The following is a 14,627-nucleotide window of genomic DNA, read 5'->3' on the forward strand; positions in this document are numbered from 1 at the left end:
AGCAGTGTCAGCACGCAGGGAGCAGTCAAGACAGGGGCAGGGAGCTCCGGGGTCAGAGAACAGGGTTCTGTTCCCAGCTAAGGAAAGTTGAGCAGATGAGTGGACATAATATACGTGAAAGCATCTGGCTGAGTGTTTTTCGTGTAGAAATAATTCAGCAGAGGTTTGTTGCTATACTCCTAAGATCACGACTGAGAGAGTCCCAAGGAAGATACCACAGCAAGGTTTAAAAACAGTGTAGGGGGTGAGGGTGGGAGTGGAGGGGCGGGGCAGCTGCACTGGTGGAGAAAGCAGGAGGGAGGGAGGGAGAGCTCCTGGGGGAAGAAGGTTCTGCTGGAGGTCAGTCTGCTGTCGCTTCTCCTCAGGCCACTTTTGGAGGGTTGTTCAGATCCCAATGAGAAGGAAAATGTCAAAGTAGAATGAGTGCAGAGGAGGGCTGCTGGCATATGAGGAATGGTTAAAGCACGGGCAGATATACCCCAGAGAGGGGAAGGTTTCAGCAGAACGAGTTTGCTGGGCAGAGTTTTGTGTATTGAAAGGACTGTGATGTGATGTGGGTGTCGGGCTTATTACTCTGCGGCAGTGACAGGGCGGCCGCTGTTGGTGCAGGGAGCTGGGTCATTGTCCCTCCCTTTGAGCTGCGAAGGACTCGAGGGAGGAAAGATGGGTGGCCCTCTGAGATAGTGAGCCCCTTCAGCGGTGCTCTTGGTGTTCACAGGTAAGCTGAATGGCCATGACGCAGGGAATGCTAATAATAAAAAGTCATAATAGTTGCCACTTCCTGAATGCTTGTTGTGTAGCAGGCAGTGTGACCCAGGGCTTTACTTGTATGGACTCACTTAATCTCCTACAACACTGGGCAGGGGTATGAGTAGCTCCTTAGCCCTACTTTATAGACGAGAAAACTTAGCCTGAGAAATGAAGTAACCCACCCAAGGTTCCATACATTGGCCTCCAGCCCAAGGCCAGTCTCCTTGTATTGGTGAAAGGTGAGGCCGGATGACCTGTAGGGTGTCTTACAACACCAGGTTTCTAAGTCTCTATCTGGTGGGTCATCCCAGCCATTTGAATGGGGTTGGGCAGCTCTCTTGGGTCCAGGGCAGGAGTGGCGGTTACTGCTCTCCTGGTGACCTCACTGGGACTGGGAAGTCAGCAGGGGTATTCCGTTGGCTGTTAGGAACTGGCCTTGCCGGGGAAGTGGCTGGGGAGCCCCCAGGCTTATCTGAGCATCCCAGATCCTTGCATCCGATGTCCTCTAACCCTCTGGTGACTCTGGGGTCTTGGAAGCACCAGTGGTCCTTTTTTGTGTCAGCTTCCGCAGAAGCTTCTTGACTGTGTCGTCAGCGCACTCAGCCTGCAGGTGTCCCCCCACCCCCTTAGCTCTGTCACTGCAGAAGGGCACAGAGTGATGTCCAGGGGCCATGACCTGCCTTGTTTTGGGGGGCCAGAGTGGGATTAAGGAGCCAGCTGTCCTCCTACTGTCCTAGTTCTCCAGGCTCTGGCAACCGGGAAAGTCCTTGCTTCCATGGGCAGAGTTCCCCGAAGAGGGCCTAACACCAAGCCTGACACATAGTCAGCCCCAGGCATGTTTTCTTGGAATAACAAATGTGTAGGACTCACCTGCCTTCTCAGTGCTCACCCTAGGCCCTGAGGACTCTGGAGATTTTAGAGGGAGGGCATTGGAGGGTGGGCCGCTCCTGTCACTCCACATTCAGTGGCACTGGGAGAAGCTTCTCAGCATCCTCCTTTGTGTTTTAAGGCTGTTACTGTTTCTCTGCTTCGGGGGCAAGAACACTGACCTTCCAGGCCTGAACCAGATCCTAACCTGAGAATAACGGCTGCCCGCCAGTCCCAGAGGCCTTCAGAGAGCTGAACCTTCATGTGTTGTTCCAACACCTTCCCTCCGTAAATGAAACACTCACAGGACTGCCCTTTATCCCACGGTTCTGGTCATCATCCCCTCCCTACTCTTGAGCTCTCTGTGTGCATAGGAGGTACTCACATCATCAAACATTTTGTGGGACCTTACTTTTGTTAAGGCTTAATATTATGAAAATAATGTACAATGCATCCCCAATATCGCCCCCAAATATGACATTAAATATTATGTTTTAGACTGCCCCAAGCCCTCGCCCACCCAAGGCTCGTCAGATGAGAGCCTTGTCCCCCCTCCAGCTCCTGACAAGGCCGGCGCTTTGCTGAAAGTCCAGACCTGTGCCCTGGTGTGCATGATGGCTCTGAGGTCTTTCCTGTCCCTCTCAGGCTGTGGGCAAGGTCATGGGCGTGGGCATGCCCCCTGTGTGGGGGAGAAGGCAGTATGGAAGTTAAAGTGCAAGTCAGAGTTGTTTGGGGAACCCCCATCCTACTTGTGTTTGTGACAACTGCTCTCTAGTTCTGACTCAGCTGAGTGAAGCAATAGCTGGTACCGGGGCAGGAAAGAAATGCCATTTTTGAGACACGTGGCACTCATGTGGTCATACAGAGGTTAGTACAGCCCCGTGAATCATCAGTTGCCCAGGTTCTCCATACCCTAGATATGTCTGGTCCTGCTCAGCACTTCCCTCTTTGATCAAGAACCCCAGGGGCAGCAGTAACATCTAAGGGTCCTAGCCTGTGCCTGGAGGGCATCTGGCCAAGACCCCTCATTTCCCCAGCCGAATCTGGCCGGTGGCACAGATGGCAGGGTCCGCCGTGTAGGGATGGGGTAGAGCTCCTTTCAGTCCGACTCATGTGGCCCGGCCACACTCCCATCTCTCTGGAAATTATTTCCATCCGTTGACGGCCAGGATTTCAAGAACAGCCAGCCAAGAGTTGCGTTGGGTTACTCCCCGAGTCCCAAGAAGACTTTGCCTCCTGCATTTCAGGCAACCCTAGAAGCCCCTCATTCAGGGGCTTTGGCTAGTGGAATGACCATGTTTACTGAGCCCCAGCCCACTGTCAGAATAGTAGGTGCCCGTCCCATTGCCAGCCTGGGTTTTGCCTGAGGCTGAGCCATGAGCCCTCTGGGGCAGTAGCTTAGACTTAACGTTCAGTGGCCTAGGGTAAGGCAGACGTTTCGGCCTTTTCCATTTTCCCAGGAGGTGGCGGGAGCCAGCTTGGGCAGGACAGTTTGGAGCCTGGATTTTTGGCCTGAGAGGCAGACTGACTCAGTCTGCCCAGAAGAAAGCGTCAACTTATGAATAGAGCATACTGGCCACGATATCTGCCACCCTAGGCCTGACCTTCCCCCTAAACAAACGTGCCCCGTCACTACACTGCCCTTGGCGTATTCCACACGGGAGTCTCTGTTGGTGCTGGGGCTCACTTCTGTTTGTTAAGGAGCTGACTTGGCCCTCACTCATCTTCTTTCACCCTGTAGTCAGGGGAGTCCTGTGTTCTCAGGGCCAGCGTCTGGCAGGCCACTTACTGCCTGCTGCCTGGTTCCAGCTCCCCGCCCGTGGCGGCATTCCGTGTCTGCATCTGCATCTCACCTCTGCCAGGACCTACCCTCCAGCACAGGCTGTCCCTAGCCCTTGTCTCTCGGATTTTCACTTGGCACGTGGTGCAGCATTGTGTCCTTGGAGTGTTTGTTTTCACTGCTGGGGCCTTGTTTCACTTCAGCTCAGCAACCTGGGCAGAAGTGCCATGGTCCTTTGGGTTGGGAATTTGATGGGAAAAACTCCTCAGTGGTTCTGGGGTAGTTGTTTCTGGAGACTGACGAGATGCGGTCTTTAAGGCTGTTAGACGGACCACATCATGGTCGTTATTGTTGATCGAAGCTATTAACGGCACGGTTCTTTCAGGAACCCTTTTCCCCATGGATAACATCAGACGTCTAATCTACAAGTACCGTTTCTGACAACCGCCCCCCCCCCGACTCAGCACGTTTTCAGACTTTTTCTAATTATATATACTTATAGATTCTGTGTTTTTATTTCTTCTTAGAGTTCCCTGAGATTAGAATTTCCTTACCAGGTAGTTAACTGTCCCAGCAATTTGGCTTTTATTTGGTACTCAAGCTTTTTCCTCGGCACTCAAGCTTTTTCCTCGAAGGCCCTCCTCTGTCTTCAGCCTATCACCTCAACATACTCCACCTTGTCGACTTGGTCTTGTCAGTACGAAGCGAGGTGTGGTTGTGCCTGATTGGTACTTGGTTGAAAGACTGAGATTGCCAGGTACTACAGGTCTCTTGAGGTGTTACTAGGCCTTTTCTTCCAGTGCCTGGTATGGTACCAACCACAAAAGCATCATGGTCCATCATCACCATCATCATCATAGTGATACTGGTACCAGCTGAACATTAACTCTGTGTTGGGCATTGTGCTGAACGCTCCTGTATCTCATACCATCCTCACCAGGAAAACCCCTAGGAAGTATGGATGAAGCTGAAAATAGGAACTTAGGAAGGTCAAATAAGTCGTTCAAGTCTGTATAACTAGTAGAGGCTGTATTAGGATGCACGTTCAGACCTGTCTCACTTTAGAGTCTGAGTTTTTCACCACTGTCTGCATTATCCTTGTTTAGTCGTATGTCCTCACGAAGTGTTTGTTGAATGGCAAGATTGTTCCCACAGTCTGGCTGGCCTCTGAGGTATCACTAACCATGATGAGGATAGCACCCAATATTTTTGAATACTCAGATTGCTAGGCTCTGTAATAATGTGATGTAAGTGACATGCGTCAGGTTAATCTATGTAATCTGCAGAGCTCAATGAGGACGATTTCCCCCGTTCTGCAGATTAGGAAACCGAGGCTCAGAAAGGCTGAGTTAAGTTGCTCAAGATCACACAGCTAAAGAGTGTATAAGTTGGGATTTAGCTGCCAGTTATCTCTTGAACAGTGCGAGCCTGTTCTCTTGATCACTATGTTATTGTCTACAAGGAAAAAAAAGATTAATTTCTACCTCTGTCCCTTTCTTCTCGCTGCCCCCTTCCTTAGCTTGGGATGCTTTTTCTGTGTCTGTTTCTTTTCATCCTACTCTTTCTGAGAGGCCCAGGCTGCGCTCAGACTATGTCTGTCCACATTGAACGTTGCAAAATTAGTTACTCGATTTATATTTTCTTAAACTTTACTTGTAGACATATCCTCACGTTAAAGCATCACCTGATTTAAGATTGGTGCTCCATACTGTAAGAGTAGACCTATTTGTCTATCTTATTTCTGACCAAAGGAATGGAACAGAGAGCCTAGTTATAGACCCGTGTATATCTGGACACCTGATTTATGACAAAGGGGGCACTGCTGGGCAGTAGGAAATGAACGGTCATTTTAATAATAAACAGTGCTGGGTCAGTTGGATGTCCACAAGGAAAGAAATGATCTTGACCACTACCTCACGTCATGCACAAAAATAAATTCCGGAGAGATCATCCATCTCAATGTGAAAGTTAAGACAAAATAAAACTTCATTTACAAGGTCACATAGAGTATCTTCATAACCTTGAGGTAGCCATACATTTTTTTAAAGAAGACACCAAGAGCACCAAAAATAAAGGAAAAGATTGATAAGTTGGATGACATTAAAGTGAGGAACTTCTCATCATCAAAGACATCAATAAAAGAGAGAAAAGGCAGGCAGAGTGGAAAGGATACACACAATACCTACAACCGGCAAGTGGATTCGTATCCAGAGTACGTAAATAATCCAACAGACACGTAAGAAAAAGAGCCCCTCTCCCCCCCAAAAATGGGCAAAAGAACATTCCATACTTATAAACTGAGTTGTATACAGTTTTCTTCTCCCAATTCCAGGTTTTAACCAATTTGTCCTGGGTCATTGGCACAGCCTGGTGGCTGGCCTTGGGAACTGTCTGATCCCCTGGCTCATCTTGACATTTTCTTTTATGTCTGGACTGTGGACCCTTCATTTTGCATGTCCTGTGTCACTCAGCTGTTTTTCTGCCACAAGTGCCTCCTTTCTCGTGAATACACAATACATAGGTCTCTTCCTCTTTTCCTTTGGCTTGTTAACTTTTGACCATCTATTTTAAGACTCTTTCTCTCCGGCTTCTTCTCCCTTACCATCCCTCCTGCCTCCACCCCCACCCCTTTTTCGTTTCCCTTTTTGTACCTCCTTGTTTAGCCTAAAGACTTTTCGTTGCAATGGTTATCCTAAAATATCTGAAAGCCTTTGGCGGGGGGGTAGGCTCGTACCGCGGGCTCCAGAGGCAGAGCGAAGACTTAAGGCGGGTGGTTAGCTACCTTGAGAGTGATGTCATCTCAGTTATGTTCCATTGTCTGAGACCTCCAAAGGTGGGCCGGGGTGGGGGTGGGGGGTGGTTACTGAACGAAGTAGAGGCTGGGCAGTGCCTTGGTCTTAGTGTTGTTTACGGAGGGCCCTGTGCCTTGGATGGGCAGCTGGATTATGATAATCCTTTCCAATCTTATCAACAAAGCCCCAAATGGAGCCTTTGAGGATGCCCAGAGCAGCAACTCTCATCTGGGAGAGAGGGCCTGTGTATTGGAATGATTCTTTTGTCCTTCTGGTGGGTCAGGATGGGGCACAAATACTAGCACTCTAATGGTTTCATTCATAGTTAAAAATAATTCCGAGGTACCCCTCCACCTGCAGCCCTCAACATGGGGCTGGTTGACAACCACTGACCTGAAGGGCAGGATTTCCCTTATTTCCTTCTGTGCCATTCTTTTCCTCCATTAGCAGCATCTGTGAGGTGAATCCTTTCGGTTATCTTCTTCTTTGTTTCTTTATTTTATTTAAATCCCCACTCGGGCAGTGCTTGTTCCTATAGCATATTTTGGACACATTACCACAGAGAAAACACAATGGAAACTCTGCAGGTATGTTTGGACTTCAAAAATTGGGGGACAGTGTTTAAAATTCAAGAGTTTAATGTAGTAAATGTAGATTTTTGCCTTCTCCTGAAAAATTGGACGATCTGGGTCTCTACTCCCAGATGGCCCCAAGCAGGCAGAGCAGGGGAGGGGCTTGTCCCTGCTCCTGACACACTCCCTCCCCGTGGCTTGCATCCTTTGCTACCTGCCGAGTCCCCCAAGGCATTGGGGTTTGTCTCTTCCTGAAGTGGGTGAAATAGGCTCTTGTGGGCTAGCCTGGGAACCCAACCAGTACGTTTAATATCGTTTCAGTGAGAAAATGAGTTCCGGCTTTTAAAGAGCAGACTTTGGAAACATCAGAGATGCTAATTTGGGAATGCTTGTAGGGTCCTCTCACAGAACCTGTACGTCTTGAGGTGATGGCCTGTGTCTTATACTTCTTCTGCGCGGAATGTGGCCTTAGCATCTAGTAGGTACTTAATCAGTGATTTACCTCCTGGGGTTACCGAGTGCCCTTTGTCTGCTCCTCCCTTCCAGGCGGTAAACAGAAACACCTTCTCCCTGTGGACCTGAACCTGTCAGTGCTGCCCGAGACCAGACCGCTGCCTGATTTATCTAGAACACCCACTCGAGCCCTTGATACTCGTGTGGAGTTTGAGATCAGTCCCCTGTACAGAGCTCCCTGTCTTGAGAGAAATGACTTCTTTCCTGATGAAAGATCCAGCCCGTGTTCAGGAGGCCCTAATGAGGAAATGGGAGGACAGAGAGGCTGCACTAAGCCTGCGCTGTTGGCTGATGCCCGCCGAACTGGAGTTCGTGGCAATTCCAGAGTGCTTGCATTCCAAACCCAGGGCGAGGGCTGGGTAAAAGTCCAGCTCATCCCCTTTAAAGAAAAAAATTCTTCCTCTCTGACATTTCGAGGTTTTGACCCAGATCAGTCAGAGGCCACGGAGAGCTCGCAATGTCTGGAGAGTGTGTTTAGTTCCCGAGGCCTGGAGCTGCAGAGAAGCCGGAGCGAGCCAGTGACCTGCTGGGCTTGAGTTGAAGCCCTGCCTTTTCAAGTGTGCCCTGGCCCAGCCTCCCCAGACCTCACAGGGTGGACGGAAGGAGCCAGCACCTTCCCCTCACTCCAAAGTTATCTTTACCCCCTGAAATCAAACATCGCATGCAGCACCCTGTAAAACTGCTTCCTTGTAGGCTTGAGCGTGCTTGCTGAGTAAACATCCTCCCATGTTTTTGGAACTGAATCCATTTCTGCTTCCTGGTCATCCCATGCGGGTTCTTTCTGTTCTGGGTGCCATGCAGAATCAGGTTAATAGAAGGCAGACCTAGCGTTGGGCAGGGGCACCTAAAATGACAGTTTCAACCTTAGTAAATTGTAAGGAGAGTAACAGCGTCGTGGGAAGAAAGAGAAAAGACTTAGACGAAAAATGAAATGAAACAGAGCCTCCCAAACATAGTGCTGCCATCATGCTTTGCAAGTCAGAGTTGGTTCCTGCCGAGCCCTGAGACGGGGACCTTCCTTTGCATGGGCTCAAGCTCAGTTGTGCGGTGGCTGAACCACAGTCAGCCTCCGTCTGTAGGTTGTGTGGCTGCGTCTGGCCCTCCTGACCCTAACTTGCTCTTGCCCCGTCTCTCGTGACTTATTTGCCTCTTCTCTCTCACTTCCACCCACCCGTGACATCTCCATCGCCATGGCATTGAGCAGCCACGTCATCCACCATGTTCACGGGGTGATGGGCCAACTCTGTGCTGAGCCCTACTTCCTTCTCGTTCTCCCTCCTGAAGCAGGAGGCTCCCTGGCAGAGCTCAAAGCCCTTTGTTTATTTGATCCTGGGCGTCTTGGATAAATCAGGAATGTCCTGACATGAACTTAGGCATGTTTTTCTTCCATGGAAAAGGAAACTACGGCAAATGGTATTTAAGTAGGCAGAGGACCATTCCGGGGGACTTGCGTTGGTGCCATCAAGGCCACATTCCTTTGGTCATCAGACCAGTAGGTGACTTCTTTATTGGCATGCTCTACCCTGGAGCCCAGAAGGTGTGAATTTGAAGCACTTTCTCCCCTGCTGAGAGCTTGGCACAGATGCTCTGGACTTCTTTTAAAGCCATGGAGTACCATGGTTGTCTTCCAGGTGGTCTTCTTTCTGCTGGGTGAAACCTTGGCCCAGAGTAGTTGCTTGAAGAAGGCTGCTTGGGAGTTGGGGTACAGGATAAGGTTGCTGCCTGGCCTCTCATTCTCCAGCCGTCTTGAAGTTGCAATGATCTCGATGTGTGATCTACTTTGAGTCAGCTGCCCCAGGACCTGAACACTTCCGATCAGGGCTAGGCTCTTGTGGTACAACCGGTCGCCAGAAACCTTTGCGGGTCTGCTTTCTTTGGATGTGGCGTTGTGGGAACCCAAGAATTCCTGAGTCTGTCTAGGTATATGGAGTCCAGTGAGTTTAGCATCTGAGTTGTTCTGGAACTATTTCTGGGTCTGGGGGCAGGAAAATGTTGGGAGCTATGTGCTTTGCTGCAGTGGAGACCTGTCAGTAACCAAAAAACAAGCCCAGTCAGTCTCCAGAGCATTGGTGGGAACCCCCCCCCCCCCCAGCTCCCTGTGAGAGTTTCCAGGTGTGAATGCCCATGTATTACCATGGCAGGGGCAGTGCGGGGTGGGCTGGCGGGTGCTCATCTCATTTGGCCACCTGCCCTGGAGAGAAGAAGCCAGTCGTTGGCCACTGCAGGTCCAGGCTTGGCTGCCGCTCTGTTTTGCTGCTTTTCATGTTGTCAGAGGATCTTCTTGGGAACAAATGACTCAGCAACCTGAATCTCTGGGACTGAGTAGCCTAAGTGCCTTTTGAGAAGTGATTGGACCTATCTGCACAGGCCCTAAAATTCTGAGCCCCGGAAGAGTGGAGATCCGGACTGGTTTTACTATAGATTCTTCAGGCCGCCGCTCAATTTGGTTTCTCCAATTCCTGCCCCAGTAGAAGGAGCTCACTCATGGGGTAAGCAGGCAATGTTTTAATTATGCTTTTTGTCCTTAGAAAATTCCAGGAAGAAAAAAGATCCTGGTCTGTGGCCAAAAAAGCAGAAAACAACGAAAATCAGCGACGGCTGTAATTCTGGACTTGTCTGTGGCAGAAAGAGTTAATAGGACGGTGGTCTCAGGGTGGGGGCCGTTATATTCTCGGGTCCAGGAGAAGCTCACGTGGTTCAAGAAAAGATGACGCCACATTTAGTGTGGGACAGCCCTGTCTGGGTTCTGGGCGCTGTCACTCAAAGAGTTAAGCTAGTCTTATGGCTGGGGAGCCCTCAGGGAAGGCCTGAGCCTGCAGGGACCAGGCCCTCTACGCCCCAGAGCAGTGAGGTCTGGGGTAAAAGAGGGGCTGAGAAGTGTGGCCAGGAAAGCCGAGTGTAGGCCCAACTTTTTTTTTTGCCTTGTTTGACCAGCCTTGGCACTGCCCTCTGGCTCTCCAGGGGAAAAGCTGCAGTTCTGCTCTTGCAACACAAGGAGCAGACTGGAGAATTTAGATCTGCGTCACAGAGCTCAGAGAGAGAGAGAGGAGAGAGGGGAGAGAGAGAGGGAGAGAGAGAGAGAGCGCGAGCGCTCCGTCGATAGGTCTGCTAGCAACAGCCGTGCTGCAGCAGAGAGAGAGAGAGAAATCAAGAAACAAGTCATAGCAACACCGGGCACCAGGTTCTGCCAGCTCACTTGCCAAGCGTTCAGAAATCTGTCAGGGGCCGGAGGCCTCTGGGTAGCCTAGGCTAAGGAGATGACACGCAAGGTGGCACGGGCGGTTCCCGCGGGGAGGAGGTAGGGTGGCGGTGGGGGGCAGGGGTGGGAGCAAGAGGTTTCGGGGCGATGGTGGAAGGTTTAATGGGACCAGTTTCTGGAACATTCGGGACTGCGGCACCTTACGGCCGACCGAGATTTGGGTCTGCGCAGGCGACGATGGGTGGTCCGATGGGCTTCAGGACTTGATGGCGTAACCCCCGTCTTCCCCCACGTACGTATTTGCTGGGATCGGGGGCGATGTCTCTGCGTATGTGGGTGCTCTGTCTTTCTCACCTTCTTTCTTGCTTTTTGCTATTTTTTTTTTTTTTTTTCTGAGGGAGGGGTTTTTTCCACTTTAATTTCTTTTCCCTTAGTGTCAGCTGCTCAAGCCTGACCGAGGTAGAGGAAAGAGGAGCAAGCCGTCCCTGGCGTCCCACCTGACCTCCCAGCCTCTACCCCCATTTCCTTCTATCGGGCAGACAGACAGACACACAGGCTGGTTTTCCAAGTTGTTTGGGTATCAGTGTCTGTCCGTCCATATGGTTCTCAGGTAGAAGGTACGGAGTGAGGAGGAGAAGTGTTGAGAGGAAGGCGAGAGGGGCAGCTTTCTAGGGGTTGCCTTGTTGAAACATTCGGCCCTGGGAATCCGGGGCTGTTGGGGAGCAGGTGGGCAGGATGGGGTGTGGGCTGCGAGAAGTGGGGTAAAGCTGGTAGGTTTGTCACTGCGTAGTTGGGGAAAGTGGGGAATGGTGACGCAGTCACTGTTGGATCTTGTTAGGGGCTCTGGGGGGACAGGTAGTGAGGGTCCCAGGATCTGTAGGGCCAGCTGAGAGGGGTTGAGGATGAGCTGAGAAGGGAAGCTAGCATTTAGAGATTAAATGTCATCCTTTTGGCGTTGGAAAGTTGTTTACCTTGTGCTCTCTGTGTCTCCATGTTGGCACCCTTCCAGTTCACATGTGATGGCCTTCCTTGTACTGCTGCATCATTAACTAAGTGACTGAGCTGGCCTTCCATTGGCCAGGGGAGGGCTCTCACTCCAGACACTTCCTCTGATTGGTGGGTGGACCAATGGCAGGTGAAAACCTTTTTTTGATTGGCTGAGGGAAGGGTATCAAATCTGAATTTGCATTTCACTTGCTTAAAGGGGAGGGGGGGGAAGCCCAGCAGCTTTCTAAAATCTGTTTAGGGGTGTGCGTATGCTCCTGTGTCTGTGCCTGCTTCTGACTGACCGGTTGAAGCCTCTTCCTGTGCCTTTTTAACTTCATGCACTGTAAGGGAGAGGAGCTGAGGGCTCCCCAAACTTTTGTTTCGGAGGGGCAGGGGTTGGGAAGATGGGCACGCAGAGGGTTGACCAAACTGGAAGAAAATACTCGTTCTTTAGTGGGAATTTTCCGATCAGCCACACCTCAGCGTTGCGGCAAAATAAATCTTGGCTCCCCTGGAAACGCATGGGCAAGGTAGGGCAGAGCTGCTACTGCTGCTGTTGCCGCCACCCTGGGCTTCCTGCTGACTCCGGGCTCCTCCCCGGGGACAGGAGATTTGCATTGACGTCCCAGGCTGTCCAGAGCTGAGCCCATTATGGGAAGGACCTGCCTTCTGGAAGCTGCTGCTCCCCGGTGCTTGGAAAGGTGAGGACGGGAACCGACCCCAGGACGCTGCTCAGAAACTGCGTATTTGGTGGGATTTCCGGAAAGCCACGGGGCCGCAAGAGGCTTGGAGGTCCCAGGTTAGAAGGGTTTGTCATCCTGGGGAGTGAGGAGAGTAAGAGCAAAACTAGGGCAGCAGGCTGCTCGCCTCTGGTTGGGGGAGGAGGACTTGGAAAAATCAGGGTCCCAGCTCCCCGTCTGGTCCTTGTTGCAGCCCCCGTGTCTGTGGGGAGGGGGTTTCCGAGCCCTGCACCTTGCGCAGTGGCCCCCGCCCATGACTGCGCATCTGGGAGCGCAATGCGCCCTGGGTCTCTGGCCTAGGACAGCACCGCCCTTCTTATTACATAACGGAGGGCACGGCTGTGCCTTCTCGGCCCTTTCCTGCAACCCTATCTCCTGGCTCCCCAGGGCCCACAGAGCTGGGGAGGGTCTGGTGGGTGAGCGGTGAAAGGCTCCACTCCCTTGGAGGGCTAGCTCTCGTCCAGTCAGCGATAGGGGCTGGGTTTGAAGACAGAAATGGATTGCTGACCCCCATCTTGGGATATGAAACGCAGAGTGTCCTTCTGAATGCCCTATGTCACCTATGGCCCCCAGGACCTCTCAGGAGGATGGGACGATGCCCTTCTTTCCCTCTTATGCTTTCTGCTTTTTGAGAGGAAGTTTCTGAAGGGAAAGATGTGACAATTGTGAGAGTAAGGGTTTGGGGGGGGGCAGTTGGGAGGTGGTTGACAGTTCCCTCCCTTTGTCTCTGGCTTTCCCTTTCCCTGGGTGGGTTGATAATATTTTTGGACTCCTTTTTATCATAAGGCTGCCATTTTGGAGGCATTTCTGCTCGTCTCCGACATGGTGGCGTTGGTTTTTCTGGTCCTGCTGTGCCAGTTCCGCAGAGTGGGCGGGGGGCGGGGGCTATGACGGAGGCGGCGGCGGCGAGGGGGGTGCGGGGGGGCAGAAGCGCAGCAGAGGCGGGCACAGCGGTGGCTGCCGCAGTGAAGGTGGCCCCAGGGGCAGGACCGCCCAGTCCCACCCTCGGACACAGCCCTGGCTTTGCCAGAGCGTGGGCATTGCTCCCCGAAGGCCTGGGTCTCCCATGCCATCATCGGCCTGAGGCTTAGAGCAGTCTGGGGAAAAGCCTTGTTTGGGGCGGGAGGGTGGAGGCAGAGATACGGCAGCTCATCTCAGACGTGTCGGACCTGTGGTTTGTGTTCCCCAAATAGGTTCTGTCTCTGGCAGTCTCCCCATGGAGACTGGGGGTGGGGTCCATGGCAGCTTTGAGGATTTGTTTGGATGGCCCTGCCTTGTTCCCGTTTCTTCCTCTCTGTTCCTTCGCACGCCCCCTGCCAGTGCCATGGATCCAGCTGTAGTCCTCCAGTGAGGCTCCCTGCTGCCCGTCCCTCTCCTCTCCAGGCCCTTCTGCGTGCAGTGGCCATCTTGTCTTTCTTGCTCAGAAATTTAAAATGGTTTCTCATGGTTTCCAGAAGGAGATTCCTTCCCTTCAGCAGTGTGCTGGAGGCTGTCTGAAACTCGTCTTGTCTTAGCTCTCCTAAACCCAGTCTCACCTCTCTGAGTTTCCCTAGGTGGACCACGTATTCCAGAGAAACCAGACGACTTACTTTTTCTTGCTTTTTCTCTCTCTCTGTCCTCACTAGTGATACTCTCCACGCCTCCTCTCCACTGCACCCACCTGCGGCAGTCCCACCGTCTTCCGTGGACCTCTCCTGATTACCTTCACAAGAAGCAGCCCTCCTCCCATCCGGCCAGACTCCCATACGCTTCATGCCTCTTTTGTGCTACTGTAGATGTGCTGTGGTTCTTCGTGTATAAGTCTTATGTCACCTATTAGATTGTGAGCCCCAGGAAGCTAGGGGAAAGAAGGGAAACATGTACCTGCGTGGTGCTTTCTGTTTGCCAGGTACCACATCCGTCTGGTTCACGGCGGTTATTTCATTTATTCCTCACCTCAACCCTGCGAGGAGAGTCCCATGGCCGGTAAGTGTGTTGATCGTGATTAGAACCCTGGTCTGTCAAAGCCTTTGCATTTTTCTTCTCTGTCTTCAGTGTCTGCAAAGTGCCGCATACGAGGTAGATCCCCAAAATGTGTCTATTTAAGGAGTTTTGTGAGTCCCTGATGTTCTGTGAGAGTTTGGGTGGCTCATCTTCCTGCACCCAAGGTCTGGGTCACTTGGCTCTTCCATGCCACCCTCCCTGCTGCCTCATTAACTTTCTCCTCTTTCTTTGAGGCTAGGTTCACCCAAGACAATGGGGATTTTTTGTAGCTGAAATTGATGGACTAACAAACTTCAGTTTTCCTGGTCTCCTTCCTCTCGAAACAGGAGGCAGAGGTGAGATAGGTTGTAGCCTCTTCAGAGCAGGATAAGTTCCGGAATCCAGAGATCAGTGGAGACCGTAGAAGCAGAGACATGGCGCTTGGGCAGACCTAGGTTTGCATCT

General features: G+C 51.7%; 1 protein-coding gene across 48 annotated transcripts in view; it reads left to right on the forward strand.

The window, feature by feature from the left end:
- Nucleotides 1-14,627, forward strand: part of LOC116760690 — a 73,321-nt gene that overhangs the window by 26,841 nt on the left and 31,853 nt on the right. For 5 of the 48 annotated variants that reach the window (XR_004351816.1, XR_004351812.1, XR_004351815.1 and 2 more), the window contains 4 exons: nt 7,083-10,572; nt 10,705-12,161; nt 14,089-14,165; nt 14,422-14,518. The exons of 1 other annotated variant lie outside the window; for it this stretch is intronic. The gene's annotated coding sequence lies outside the window, so the exon portion shown is untranslated. Of the gene's footprint in view, nt 1-292; nt 10,573-10,704; nt 12,162-13,825; nt 14,166-14,416; nt 14,618-14,627 lie in introns of those variants that run through there. 42 more of the 48 variants (XR_004351807.1, XR_004351847.1, XR_004351869.1 and 39 more) reach the window with 40 other exon arrangements.

The sequence above is a fragment of the Phocoena sinus genome, chromosome 1 (assembly GCF_008692025.1).
Source record: "Phocoena sinus isolate mPhoSin1 chromosome 1, mPhoSin1.pri, whole genome shotgun sequence".
Taxonomy (NCBI): domain Eukaryota; kingdom Metazoa; phylum Chordata; class Mammalia; order Artiodactyla; family Phocoenidae; genus Phocoena; species Phocoena sinus.